Source organism: Microcaecilia unicolor, chromosome 1 (assembly GCF_901765095.1).
Source record: "Microcaecilia unicolor chromosome 1, aMicUni1.1, whole genome shotgun sequence".
Taxonomy (NCBI): domain Eukaryota; kingdom Metazoa; phylum Chordata; class Amphibia; order Gymnophiona; family Siphonopidae; genus Microcaecilia; species Microcaecilia unicolor.
Window position 1 is genome coordinate 12,984,355 of NC_044031.1, and position 14,995 is coordinate 12,999,349.

The following is a 14,995-nucleotide window of genomic DNA, read 5'->3' on the forward strand; positions in this document are numbered from 1 at the left end:
GTTTTCAAGGTCATCTAATTTCAAACGCAGATCTTCCGCCTGATCCGTCAATTTTTGCACGCGTTTATCTGTCTCGTCGTGTCTCTCCCCCAGCTCGTCTGCGCGCTCTTCCAAAGCTTCAACCCTCCCCCCCAGCTCCCTCAATTCGGCGCTCAGGGCATCCACGTGCTCCAGGATTTCGTCTTTTGACGCAATAATTTCAGCCCTGAGTGCCTCCAAGCATTTAGTCAGTTCCTGCGAGGGAGCCTGAGCGGGGACGGATTCGCAGCGCTCTTCGCGAGGCGATATATGGCTAGCTTCTGGGAGTCTGCATACCTTGGGGGAGGCAGGGTGCGCTAGGCCTCGATCCGGTTGCTTCGACGACAGACGCTCGCTCTCCCGATGCAGCGCGCCGCTTCTTTTACTCATTTTTCTGGAGTCAATTAATTCAGCAACAGTTCGCCTTTCATGCGAGTGTAGTGAGAGATTAATTTATAGCGAATAGTGCCTTTTTAGCGGAGGTAGGAACGGAGCTCCGGGATTAAGCAGCCATTCAGTTTCGTGACGTCACTTCCTCCTCAGCAAGTATATTTTTATGTTTATTTTTTATTATGTACTTTTTCTCTCGCTAGGAAGAAAAGGTTCCTGATGTTCGGTATGCTTAATGACTTTCGCTTATCGCTATGTCAGCTGCCGAACCAACTTCTACATTAGGTTTTACTTAAAGCAAAAGCTTTAAGTATACTGAACATCAGAAGCCTTTCCCTCCTAGTGAGAGAAAAAATACATAATAGAAAATAAACATAAAAATATACTTACTAAATTAGCCTGAACATAGACGGTAAAGAATAGAACTTGCTTTAAGTAAAATATAACTTATTATTGGCAAGTTTGCAATCAGATGTCTATTTTCATATTTACAATAACTAAGCTTCTGTAACAAATATATGATTGGCTAATGATGAATCTCTTCCTGTGAACTTCAGGATCAGGGAATGCCCAAATTAGTTTATCTGGAGAACAAGTACCCTGAAGGTTTAGCCTTGCATCTTGCAGCCTGTCTGATAAAGAGCAGTTATAGGGCTAAACGATATCTATGTACAAAGACCAAAAGGTGCTTTTAAATATCAACTTGAATATAATCATATATTCTGTATTCATCCCTGGTAGTGATTAGCTTGGAAATGTATTCCCAACAGGGAGGGGGTGGAAAATTTACAAGTTATTTATACAGATTTTTTATTGAACTCGTTAAACTGCTGTTCTCCTACACTACTATACAATGCTCTTTTTTTATTTCTTTAGAAAAAGATGACCCTAAGAACAGTAATGCAGAGACACATAAATGGAAGCTCAGTGAGAAGCCTGAAGAGGAAAAGATGTTCTCAGAAAGAGAGAAAGAAGAGACTTCGTCCTGTTCTGACTGGGGAGAAAAGGGAAAAAATCAAAATAAACAAAAACCTTCAACAGGAAGCTCAGCTCCGTGTGAACATTGTACCAGTAATATCACACAAACAGTGGAAGAACAGACAAACCAGATGAGAGTTCAGAAATGTTTGTGTGATGGATGTGAGATATTCCTTAATGATAATTTAACTCTGAAATCAGATCAGAGATCCGATACTGAAGAGAGACCATATACAGGTACGGACTGTGGGAAAACCTTCAGTCAAAAGAGAGAACTACAGCAACAGCAGAAAACATGCATAAGAGAGACCCACTGTATAGGTTCTGAGTGTGGGAAAGACTTCAGTAGGAAGAAAGAGAAACATGAGAACAATAATAAAGAAACTAGAGTGTGTACAACTACAGTAGATGAGAAAACCTTTATCAATAAAGGAAGCGTTACAAAATACCAGAAAAATGACACTGATGAGAGATTATCTGCATGTTCTAGTCGTGACAAAAGCTTCAGTCAGGAAGAAAATGTCATAAGAAATGCAAAATTCCACCCAGAAGAGATACTAGTTTCAAGTGCTGAATGTAAGAAAAAATTCAGCCGTAGAGAAACATTCACAGTTCATAAAACACCTCAGACTGGTGAAGAACCAATGACTACTACTAAATCTGAAAAAGTCTTTTGCAGAAAGACAGACCTCTCAAACTACCAGAAAATTCAGAAAAATGAAAGCTTGTGTACTTCTGCTGACAGTGGTACAAGTGCTTGCTGGAAAAAAAACCTCCCAGTGCACAAGAGAATCCACACAGGAGTGAAACCGTTTATGTGCACTGAGTGTAATAAAAGCTTCAGTCGGAAGGGACACCTCACAAAACACCAGATAATCCACATAGGAGTGAAGCCATTTAGATGTTCTGAGTGTAGTAAAACCTTCACTGAGAAGGAAAAACTCACCATTCATCAGAATATCCACTCAGGAGTAAAACTATTTCCATGCACTGAGTGTGGCAAGTGCTTTAGGTTGAAGAGATACATGATAAAGCACCAGAAAATCCACAATGGATTGCAGCCTTTTACATGTACTGAGTGTGGTATAAGCTTTACTGTGAAAGGATCACTCAGAAGACACTGGAGAATCCACACAGGAATGACACCATTCTTCTGCAGTGAGTGTAATAAAAGCTTCAGTCGGAAAACAAGCCTCATAGAACACCAGAGAATCCATACAGGAATGAAACCATTCATCTGCAGTGAGTGTAATAAAAGCTTCACTCATAAAACAAGCTTCATAAAACACCAGAGAATCCACACAGGAATGACACCATTCATTTGCAGTGAGTGTAATAAAAGCTTCAGTCAGAAAACAAGCCTCACAGAACACCAGAGAATCCACACAGGAATGAAACCATTCATCTGCAGTGAGTGTAATAAAAGCTTCAATCATAAAACAAGCCTCACAAAACACCAGAGAATCCACACAGGAATGAAACCATTCATCTGCACTGAGTGTAATAAAAGCTTCAGGCAGAAGGGAAACCTCATAATACACCAGAGAATCCACACTGGAATAAAATCATTCATCTGCAGTGAGTGTCATAAAAGCTTCAGGCAGAAGGGAAGCCTCACAATACACCAGAGAATCCACACTGGAATGAAACCATTCATCTGCAGTGAGTGTCATAAACGCTTCAGGCAGAAGGGAAGCCTCACAATACACCAGAGAATCCACACTGGAATGAAACCATTCATCTGCACTGAGTGTAATAAAAGCTTCAGTCGGAAAACAAGCCTCACAGAACACCAGAGAATTCACACAGGAATGAAACCATTCATCTGCACTGAGTGTAATAGATGCTTCAGTCAGAAGGTACACCTCACAAAACACCAGAGAATCCACACAGGAATGAAACCATTCATCTGCACTGAGTGTAATAGACGCTTCATTCAGAAGGTACACCTCACAATACACCAGAGAATCCACACAGGAATGAAACCATTCATCTGCAGTGAGTGTAATAAAAGCTTCATTCATAAAACAAGCCTCACAGAACACCAGAGAATTCACACAGGAATTAAACCATTCCATTTGTGCTGAGTGTAATAGACGCTTCAGTCAGAAGGTACACCTCACAAAACACCAGAGAATCCACACAGGAATGAAACCATTCCATTTGTGCTGAGTGTAATAGACGCTTCAGTCAGAAGGTACACCTCACAAAACACCAGAGAATCCACACAGGAATGAAACCATTCATCTGCAGTGAGTGTCATAAAAGCTTCAGGCAGAAGGGAAGCCTCACAATACACCAGAGAATCCACACTGGAATGAAACCATTCATCTGCAGTGAGTGTAATAAAAGCTTCAGTCGGAAAACAAGCCTCACAGAACACCAGAGAATTTACACAGGAATGAAACCATTCATCTGCACTGAGTGTAATAGATGCTTCAGTCAGAAGGTACACCTCACAAAACACCAGAGAATCCACACTGGAATGAAACCATTCATCTGCACTGAGTGTAATAGACGCTTCATTCAGAAGGTACACCTCACAATACACCAGAGAATCCACACAGGAATGAAACCATTCATCTGCAGTGAGTGTAATAAAAGCTTCATTCATAAAACAAGCCTCACAGAACACCAGAGAATTCACACAGGAATTAAACCATTCCATTTGCACTGAGTGTAATAGACGCTTCAGTCAGAAGGTACACCTCACAAAACACCAGAGAATCCACACAGGAATGAAACCATTCATCTGCACTGAGTGTAATAAAAGCTTCACTCATAAAACAAGCCTCACAGAACACCAGAGAATCCACACAGGAGTGAAACCGTTTATCTGCACTGAGTGTAATAAAAGCTTCAGTCGGAAGGGACACCTCACAAAACACCAGAGAATCCATAGGAGGCAACTTTTCAAAATTTTTCGTGGTGCTGAATTTTTTTTTTTAACATGTGGTGCATTCCCCCGTCCACTCCGTTCCCCTCCCTGCTCCCCTCCCTCCCCCTCCTCCAAATTCCAGGCCCCCCTCATCCAAGTTCCAGGCCCCCCTCTCCTCCGAGTGCCAGTCCCAACCCCAGCCTGACCTCTTCTCCCACAACAGTCCTCCGCCGGTCTGTCGTCGCCTTCCTGCATGCCGCCCAGAATTTTAAAACTCATCTTACCTCAGGGTCCCGGCGGCAGCAGTGAAATGCGTCGGGCTCGGTACTTCAGCCTTCCCTTCTCTCTCAGCTCTGGTCACGCCCTTGCGGAAACAGAAAATGAGAGTGGGACTAGAGCTGAGAGAGAAGGGAAGGTGTAGAAATATACTGTCACTTGCTCTCAGTAAAATACAGGCCAATGGCTCAGGCTAGGAGCTAGGCCTCTTAAAAATCAAAAATCATCTGTGACACAAAATACATTTCACTGCAGCAAAAGCTGAAGTGAGTTCCCAGAGAGCTGACAAGGGAGGGGGACTTTGCTCTTGTCAATAATGCTGGGACTGGCACCTGTGAGAAGTCATGAGCGAAGATGTTTTGGCTAATGGAAGATAGTAGTGGGTCAGGTGCAAGTAGAGAAGAGAGAGGGAACTGAGGAGGGCAAAATGACCTGTGAAGTCATTTCTTCACAGATGTTGCCCTGAACATATTTTGTTTATACTTAGAGTTTGGGAACATGCGAAGCCACTCTTATCAACTGATAAGGGCCAAGAGCTCTGGTGAGAAAGTTAGGGTCCATTGGAATGAATAGGGTCAAAATGGTATAAAAAGGGCAGTCTGAAGGGTATCAAAAAAGAAGACTCCAGAAGGCTAGAGAGAGAGGTCGTGTCGTGAAATGCTGTTCCACCATGTGAATGCCTGATCTGCCTGTACTGTCTTTGGGTAAGATATTGATGCTAATAAACTATATTACTATATCTACTGAATACAGGATTTCTTTCTAATTGTGGAGCTTGCTACTGCCTAGACTGTGTAAAACCATCATGAGCAGATACAAGGTCAGGGTAATTAAGTATTTAGAGGGGATATGTAATCCTTTTCAGGATAGTAGAAAGCCCATGGCTTCCACTGCCCAAATGGATCTGGCAGACCCAATTATATTCAAAGGCTGAAGCCCCAAGCCCGCTCGCCTTTCACTGCTGCCGCTGGGACCCCGAGGTAAGATGAGTTTTAAAATTCTGGGTGGCATGCAGGAAGGCAAGGACGGACCGGTGGAGAACTGAGGGAGAAGAGAGCGGGCACCAGGCAGGTGGGCTGGCTGGAAAGGGAACTTCCGGTGGGTGCAGAGACGGTCTTAGGGTTTCTGGCGCCCTCCTGCAGCCTACTAGTCGGCGCCCCTACCCATCCAGGGGTGGGATCACTATGGCTCTGCCCCTACAGTACACACCCCTTTTACCAGTCATGGCCTCATTGAAAATATTACACCAGTATAGAAGAAAAATAACATGTTTTTTTTTTCATTATAAATAATTTCTGTAAGCTGTTACAGCTCCATTATACTCTAAATGACACAAACCAAATTAGCATACAGACCATGATGAGAACAGACAGTCTTGCCAACTCTGAAAAACAATGTGTTAGCAAAATCTCAGGCTCTAACAAACAGATCCCTATTCAGACACTTGGCCTTGCAGTCACACATGCAGAACAGAGATAGCCCCTCTTCAAATTGTTCAAAAATTAACCTGAAATCCTAAGAAGTTAGACCCTGCATGCAGCACAGTACCAGACAAACAGAAAGAAACACGTTGCTATACATTGCAAAATAAGACAGCAGATGTAAATTCTCAAAGTGGACATATTTCAAACACTAAAATGAAAATTAAATGATTTTTTTATACCTTTGTTGTCTGGTGACTTTGTTTTTGTGATCATGCTGGCCCAGTATCTGATTCTGCTGCTATCTTAACTCCGTTTCCAGGGCTTCCTTTCCATTTATTTCTTTACTTTCCTCCTTTCTTCTTAATTTCTTGCTCTATATCCATAAGTAAAAGCTGGGTCCTCCTCTCTTCCCATGCTCCCCCATCCATCCATATCCAGCAATTCCCCTCTCTCCCATCCTCCTCTCCATGTCCAGCAATTTCTCCACTCTCCCTGGGCCCTGCCCTCCCATCCATGTCCATCGATGCTTCTCTCTCCCCTGTCCACCTCCATCCATCCATCCATATCAAGCAATTCTCCTTCCTCCCCTCCATGTCCAACAATTTCTCCTCTCTCCCTGGGCCCTGCCCTCATCCATGTCCATCCATGCTCCTCTCTCCCCTGCACCCCTCCCTCCATCCATCCATATCCAGCAATTCTCCTCTCTCCCCTGCCCTCCTCTCCATGTCCAGCAATTTCTCCGCTCTCCCTGGGCCTTGCCCTCCCATCCATGTCCATCGATGCTCTTCTGGCCCCTGCCCACCTCCATCCATCCATCCATATCAGGCAATTCTCCTTCCTCCCCTCCATGTTCAGCAATTTCTCCTCTCTCCCTGGGCCTTGTCCCCATCCATGTCCATCCATGCCCCGCTCTCCCCTGCCCCCCTCCATCCATCCATATCCAGCAATTCTCTCTCCCCTGCCCTCTCCATGTCCAGCAATTTCTCCACTCTCCCTGGGCCCTGCCCTCCCATCCATGTCCATCGATGCTCCTCTCTCCCCTGCCCACCTCCATCCATCCATATCAAGCAATTCTCCTTCCTCCCCTGCCCTCCCCTCCATGTCCAGCAATTTCTCCTCTCTCCCTGGGCCCTGCCCTCCCATCAATGTCCATCGATGCTCCTCTGTCCCCTGCCCACCTCCATCCATCCATCTCAAGCAATTCTCCCTCCCCTCCCTGTACAGCAACAGGAAGTAACCTGTTCCGGGGCAGACTCAGAGGGAGCAGTGAACACATGCGAATTGCGAACTCGGAAATAGGGGCAGGCAACAGGCACGCGCCACGGCACTCCCCCAGCAGCGTGCACCCGCCCCCCCCCTTGGTATGCCACTGCTCCCTGGGCCCTGCCCTCTCCTCCCATCCTGATCCATCGATCAATGCTTCTCTCCCCCCTGCCCTCCCACTCCCATGTCCACCTGCCCGCCCGTCTTCTCTAAATCTTTTAAATTTACCTCTGTCGCAGCAGCTGAGCCTGTGCAGCGTCAGTGAAAGCACTGCCCCCTAGCCTTCGCTCGTTCGTTCCCTCTCAGTGTCCCGCCTTCTGACATCATTTCCGCGAGGGCGGGACACAGAGGGAATGAATGAGCGAAGGGAAGGCTAGCGGGCAGCACTTTCACTGACACTGCGTAGCTGCTGCGACGTCGGAGGGGTAAGCGGCGCCCCCCGCCCCTGCCTGGGAGGGTGAAAACATTGGGGGTGCTCGAGCACCCACGGAGTTGGCGCCTATGAGAGAATCCATGCAGGAGTGAAGCCATTTAGATGTTCTGAGTGTGGTAAAACCTTCACTGAGAAGGAACATCTCGCAAGGCACCACAGAGTTCACACAGGAGTGAAGCCATTTACATGTGCTGAGTGTGGTAAGATCTTCGTTGACAAGGAAACACTCACTATGCACCAGAATAGCCACTGAGGAGTAAAACCATTTCCATGTACTGACTGGCAAATGCTTCAGGTTGAAGAAATTCATGATAATGTACCAGAGAATTCACACAGGAGTGAAGCCATTTTTTTTGTTACATTTGTACCCCGCGCTTTCCCACTCATGGCAGGCTCAATGCGGCTTACGTATTGTGTACAGGTACTTATTTGTACCTGGGGCAATGGAGGGTTAAGTGACTTGCCCAGAGTCACAAGGAGCTGCCTGTGCCTGAAGTGGGAATCAAACTCAGTTCCCCAGGACCAGAGTCACATGCAATGAGTGTAATAAAAGCTTCTGTTAGAAGGTAAACCTCAAGAACCTACAGAAATGATTAGTAGTAGTAGAAACCACTGAATGATCCACACAGGAAGGTTCATATAAATATCTAGGAGTGGAGGGAGAAACAACTAGAAAGCTGAAATGGCCGAGAGAAAAAAATCAGTAATGACTATTATAGGATTCTTCCTGCACTCTCATATTGTTTTGATATTTCAGACTGGCCTCTTAAACACCTGCAAAAACTAGGGGGCCCTTTTACTAAGCTGCGTAGACGCCTACGAGCACCCAATGTGTGCCAATTTGGAGTCATCACCCGGCTACCACGTGGCCTGGGCAGTAATTTCAATTTTTACGTGTGTCCACTATGCGCGTCAGAAAATTATTTCTATTTTTGGTGCATGGCGGAAACCGGGCGGTAATTGTCATTATACGCACGTAGACTGTTACCACCCTGTTAACGCTTGAGACCCTACCACTAAGTCAATGGGTGGCCAATTTTTATTTTGATGAAGTCAAGGAGCAGCTGGTTCAGGAACCAACAAGAGGGGGAACAATTCTAGACCTAGTGCTTAGTGGAGCATGATCTGGTTCAGGAGGTAATGGTGCTGGGGCCGCTTGATAACAGTGATCATAACATGATCAGATTTGATATAAGCTCTGTAGTAAATATATGTAGGAATCCAATATGTTAGTATTTAACTTTCTAAAAGGAGACTATGATAAAATGAGAAGGGTGAAAAAAAAACTTAGAGGAGCAGCTGCAAAAAATTACATCGGGGGAGGGGGCAGAGCAATATGGCTGAGAGGACACGTGAGAATCTGCTTTATCAAGCCTTCTAAGCATAAGGGTAAGGTGAGGTTTTATCCCCCTGAAGCCACCTCTGCCCCTCTTGGTCAACTGAAGTTGGATTCATTTGTGCTCCCGCAGCGGGCAGGAAATAAGGGTGAGATCCCAGCTCAGCACTGGACACAGAAAGAGTCCCAGCTTTCAGGAGAGACATCTTTGTTCCCCTCAGACCAGGTTGCTCCACCACTTTGACAACAGCAGACTATGGAGGAGGCTGTGAAGACTCCAAAGAAAGATGTGACGTCTTCAGCAGCCGCTGTGGGGGTTTCTCCTGGGTCAAGCCACCGGTCCTTGTTTCTGACTTATCCCTTTTTGTTGGATGGATATTTTGTTTTGTTCACCTACTGGCACCTTTGGATCGTGTGTTTCCTTTTATCTTCAGGTCTCCCCCCTGGATAACCTGTACCCATATGTTTTAGGATCGGCCGAGACAAACTCTGCGATATGCTTACCCTTATAGATCTCGCTCTTTAATTTACTTAGAGGGGCATAATCGAACGCAAACGCCTCTCTTCATGGGCGTTTATCTCCGAGAACGGGTTCGTGAAGGGGCGGACCGAACTGTATTTTCGAAAAAATGGACGTTTTTGAGCTGGGCGTTTGTTTTTTTTAGCGATAATGGAAACTAAAAACGCCCAGCTCAAAAACGTCCTAATCCGAGCCATTTGATCATGGGAGGGGTCAGGATTCGTAGTACACTGGCCCCCCTGATATGCCAGGACACCAACTGGGCACCCTAGAGGTCAGTGCGGTGGACTTCAGAAAAAGCTCTCACATGCATAGCTCCCTTACCACGGGTGCTGAGCACCCAACCCCCCTCCCCCAAAACCCACTACCCACAAATGTACAACACTACCATAGCTCTTAGGCGTGAAGGGGGCACCTACATGTGGGTACAGTGGGTTTTGGAGGCCTCCCATTTACCAGCACACGTGTTACAGGTGGGGGGGGATGGGCCTGGGTCCACCTGACTGAAGTGCACTGCAGTACCCACTAAAAGTGCTCCAGGGACCTGCATACACGCAGGCCTCTAGGACTGGTTGCTGCTGTATAACATTGGCATACCAGTTTACACCTGAAGACTAATCTCTCCGAAAACGTCCTTTATTGAAATAAGCACGTTTACTCACAGTTAACTGCAGATCAGAGGTTGTGTCCCACTGGCAACGAGTCTCCCTGGTACTGAGATTAGCAGTAGGTCAGAGCTGCCAGAATGCTGTACAATGCCCTCTTTCAGCCACATTCAAAGTAAGAACTCAGTTCTCTAACGTGGCTAACACATGAAAGGGATCTAAAACTGGCTTACATAAATGGCCAATACCTCGTGGACTACCGGAAACAAAACTGGACACACTCTGACCCAGTTAGCAGGGGGAAAAGCACCATGGGAGTACAGCCTACCAACTACCAACATCGTGAGCATTTACCACAAGCTAGTGGAATCACGGAGCCCAATACCCTACACCCACCAAAATGCATTGCTGATGTGATTCTGCAGTGCGCATAACAGAAAAGGTGTCAAACTCACCTGAGAGCCACAACAGAACCAGGGAAAGGCTGTCAGAGGATAGAACACATTCTGCTGTCATGGAGGTGGGTACAGCATTTGAGGCTGGAAAATAAAGTTTTTAAAGTGGGGTTTTTTTGGTGGGAGGGGGTTAGTGACCACTGGGGGAGTCCGGGGAGGTCATCCCCGATTCCCTCCAGTGGTCATCTGGGCAGTTGGGGCACTTTTTTGGAACTTGTTCGAAAAAAAAAAAAGGGTCCAAAAAAGTGACCCAAAATCGCGGTAAAAACGCCTTTTTTTCGATTATCAGCTGAAGATGCCCATCTCTCCTCGGCCGATAACCATGCCCCAGTCCCGCCTCCACCACGCCTCTGACACGCCCCCGTAAACTTTATTCGTTCCTGCGACGGAGTGCAGTTGGAAACGCCCAAAATCGGCTTTCGATTATACCGATTTGGGCGCCCATGGGAGAAAGACCGATTTGGGCGCCCACGGGAGAAAGATGCCCATCTCCCGATTTGGGTCGCAATGTAGGCGTTTTTCTCGTTCGATTATAAGCAGGTTAGTCACCCAAAGGAGGATTCCACTCACCCTCTTTGCTCAGAAAAATCATAAAGTCTGTATCATGATAAAGACAGCGCTCTTGAAAAGTGTCAAGGATCCTGTACAGTTCTAACCTGCATGCCCAGTTTTTAAAGAGCTTATGAAGATGTTAGTGTTACCCAGTGGTGCAGAGAGTAACTGCAGAAAGGCAGTATGTCAAATCCCATTCCCTTTCCTCTCCTACACCTTAACATTAAAATTGTTTCAAATTCCCTTCCATTACAACCATTTTAAAATCTGTTTTCTACTCCTGCACCTTCAGCCTCTTCATTTCATGAATGTTTTCAAACTCTGTCAAAACAAAGTAGTATTTCTTCTCAAAAAGCATGGGAAGAAGATACTGGGGAACATTTGTCAAACAAAGAATGGTCTCACTCCTGGTTAAATGGCCTGAGATCCTCCCTTTCGTTTTACTCTGGGCTCCTTTTACAAAGGCGCGCTGAGAAGTGGCTTGCGGTAGTGTAGGCACGGGTTTTGGTCATGGCAGAATCATTTTTCAGTGCACCTGTAAAAAAGGCCTTTTTTTCAGGAAAAAGGACTTGCGGCAAAATCAAAATTGCCGTGTGTCCAATTTGGGTCTCTGACCTTACTGCCAGCCCTAGACCTAGCGGTAAAGAATATGGCCGGTAATGACCTACGCACATCAGATGCCACTTGGCGCGCATCTGCTATGTGCGTTCAAAAATAAAAAATATTTTAAAGACACTCGTATCGGACATGCGCCAAAAATGAAGCTTCCGCAAGAGCCAGGTGATAGTCCATTTGGGCACGCATAGGCGCCTACGCGTCTTAGTAAAAGGGGCCCTCAATGTTTATATTTTTTACACCACAGAGCTCATTGGACTCTTATTAAATCCTTTAAAAGTAAATTCTCTCTCAATGATTTATGTTGGTCTTGCTCTGTCAAAAAAGTTCAATAATGTCTATACATTTTGGCTGGATATTTGGCCAAAAATATTAGATCTCTTACAACTTTCTAACTCGTTATCTATATCTTTTAAGCATTTGGGGGTCATTTTACAGAGCAGCAGTAAGCCCAATGCAGGTTTACCGCTCGCTCTTCCGGGACTGCCAGTGGTAGTCCCACCCTGAGGAAAAAGAAAACCCCCCAAAATGGCTTGCTCGGCGGTAATTGGGCATCACCGTGCACTGCCTGGTTACCACAGGGTTAGCGTCAGAACCCTTATCACCTCCTCAATGAGTGGCGGTAAGGGCTCCCCACTGCATGGCCACTTGGCAAGAGTTCTCTCACAGAATGGACATTTTTTTTGGGGGGGGGGGCTTTTACCCGCTGCGGGAAAAAGGCCCTGGTGCATGGGAAAAATGGCCCCCGCTGCTACTGCAAGGCCCTTTTTCCTGGAGCTTATAAAAGGACCCCTTAGGGGGTCTTTTACTAAAGGTTATCTTGAGTTATCTGTAGCAGGCCCCATTTTATTCCTAAGGACCCTGCTGCAGATAACTCAAGCTAATCTTTAGTAAAAGACCCCCTTAGTTTTGGAAGTCTATTGCCCTTTCAAAGTCCCTGATGAAGATGCTTCTTTATTTGATTTTTTATTTTTGTATTTTTTATTTTTTATTTATCAATTTTGATATAACAAACTCAACAAGAGTATCAGAAATACAAGAAATAACATCACTCCAATAACATTATATAATCAAATCAAATCAAATAATTTCTTCGATCTATCGACCAATAAACTTTTAGGGTAATATGATCCAAGATAAGAAAACAGAGAGTAAAAATAAAAATTTACAAGTAATTAAATACCTCACTAATGTTACTGCTATCAAGAAGTGTCTCGCCTCATAGCCTATCTGGCAGTGTCGTCTGGTACTTCAATTGTCACATTAACATCCTCTTTAGAGACAAGAAAATCTATCAACTGTTTTGGTTCAAAAAACGGAAACATTTTTGTTTGATACACAATTCTACATATACAGGGAAATGTTAGAATATAATCAGCTCCTATGGCGAGAGTTCTCTGGCGTAGTGCCAGAAAAGCACCTCGCCTTTTCTGAGTTTCTCTCGCCAGGTCTGGGTATACTCTTACTTTTGATCCAAAAAAAGTTGTTTGTAAATGCCTAAGTGAAAGTCTCAAAACCGCGTCCCGGTCCATTTCTAGTGCAAAAACAACTAGTAATGTTGATCTTTGAGTCACTACCTCCAATGAGGATTCTAGAAATGATGTCAAGTTCATACCATCCCCTCCATTGTGTTGAATAGAAAACTTCTCCACACGATTTTTATTTGGCAGATATTGAGCTCGCACAATAGGGGGTAATGATTCACTAGACATACCCAATATCTCAGTCAAATATCTTTTAGCCATATCAATAGAGGAGATCAGAGGAGATCTAGGAAAATGAGTAAATCTTAAGTTCAATCTTCTTGATTTATTCTCTAAGTATTCCAAACGCCTTGCCATATAACTCTTGTCTTTAATCATAGAATGACCAAAGACCTCCAAAGATTGTACCTTTTCTCCAATTTTCTCCACTTGACAAGCATTATTAATGATTGCTTGAGCCTGCTGGAGGGTCATGCTTGATAAAATCTTTATATCTGATGAGTTTTTCAAAATTTGCTGTTGTAAAGAGGCATGCATAGTGACATTTAAGTCCCAGAGTGCTTCCAATGTCACCACGGGAGGTTTTTTAATTATACCCGCTTCTAAAGCCAAAGGGGGGGCATTAACAATCTTGCTCAGGGTACTCACGGCACCTTCCTCCACCGCGGTCGCTCCTGAGCCCTCCAACGGCGCTGGCAAGTTCCCTCGCTGAATTTGCCCTTCCCCCTCCGGAGAGAGCAAAACAGATCTCACCTCGCCTTCCAAGCCTCTTGGCTGCGGGGGCACCGTGCGCTCGACGGGGCTAAACGAAACTCCGTCATCACTGCTGGCCAGCCTACTAACGCCAGCCGCGATAGCAGGGGAAGAGACACAATTTGAGCCCAGAAGCAGCCCAAATTGCTCCAGAGTCGGCTGGGTCAAAAGGTGGGTCCCACTCGAGGTAGAGGGAGTCTCTCAGGTTTTCCCTCTCCGCTTTCCCATGATGGGAAATCAGTTCCTTCTCTCCTGCCGTATACCGGGCAAACGAGCGCGTCTGGTGCAGTAACATCTCAAGCGGCCATCTTGGATCCCCTTTATTTGATTTTTTAATTTCCATTGCGCTTAAATTGGCCATTCAACTTTGGAAGGATGATTCCAGTTTATCCATTTTCATCTGGTGGAATACAGTTTTATTATTGTTTTATTATTTAACAAATATGAGGATATTTCATTGAAATTTCTTCCAGCTACACATAAACGTGAATGCAAGTGGGGTAAATTAGATCGATATTTATCTGTTTCTTCATCTTTTAATGAATCTTTGTAATTGATGCTAAAACCTTCTGCTCAGATGTTTTACCGTGTTTATTTATTTTGAATTTGCTCACACCTTCAGTAGGTAGCTCAAGGTGAGTTTCATTCAGGTACTCTGGGTATTTCCCTGTCCCTGGAGAGCTCATGTTCTGTTCGGTGTGTTTCACTGTTGAAGCACATTATACCTATATTATTGCATTAATGTTTACAATTCGGTTTACCTTAATACATTGGTTTTGTAGAACAATTCAATATCTCCAACATGTCTATATATTCAGCTACTTTTTCATACCAAAGTACTAAATGGTAGAATTCCTTGCCAAAAAATATAAGATCGCAACATGATTAATTGGTTTTCGTAAGTTTTTGAAATCTTTCCTTTTCAAAAATTTCTGTAAAGTGTTCGTGGTGCCTAATCTCCCCCCTTCCATTCTCCCCATTGTGCTTTATTATTGAATTCTTTATATATTAACAA

The 14,995-nt window shown here is 44.8% G+C and overlaps 1 pseudogene; it reads left to right on the top strand.

The window, feature by feature from the left end:
* The first annotated feature begins 2,222 nt into the window (after positions 1–2,222).
* Positions 2,223–3,793, top strand: LOC115463025 (annotated as a pseudogene).
* The last annotated feature ends 11,202 nt before the right edge of the window (positions 3,794–14,995 follow it).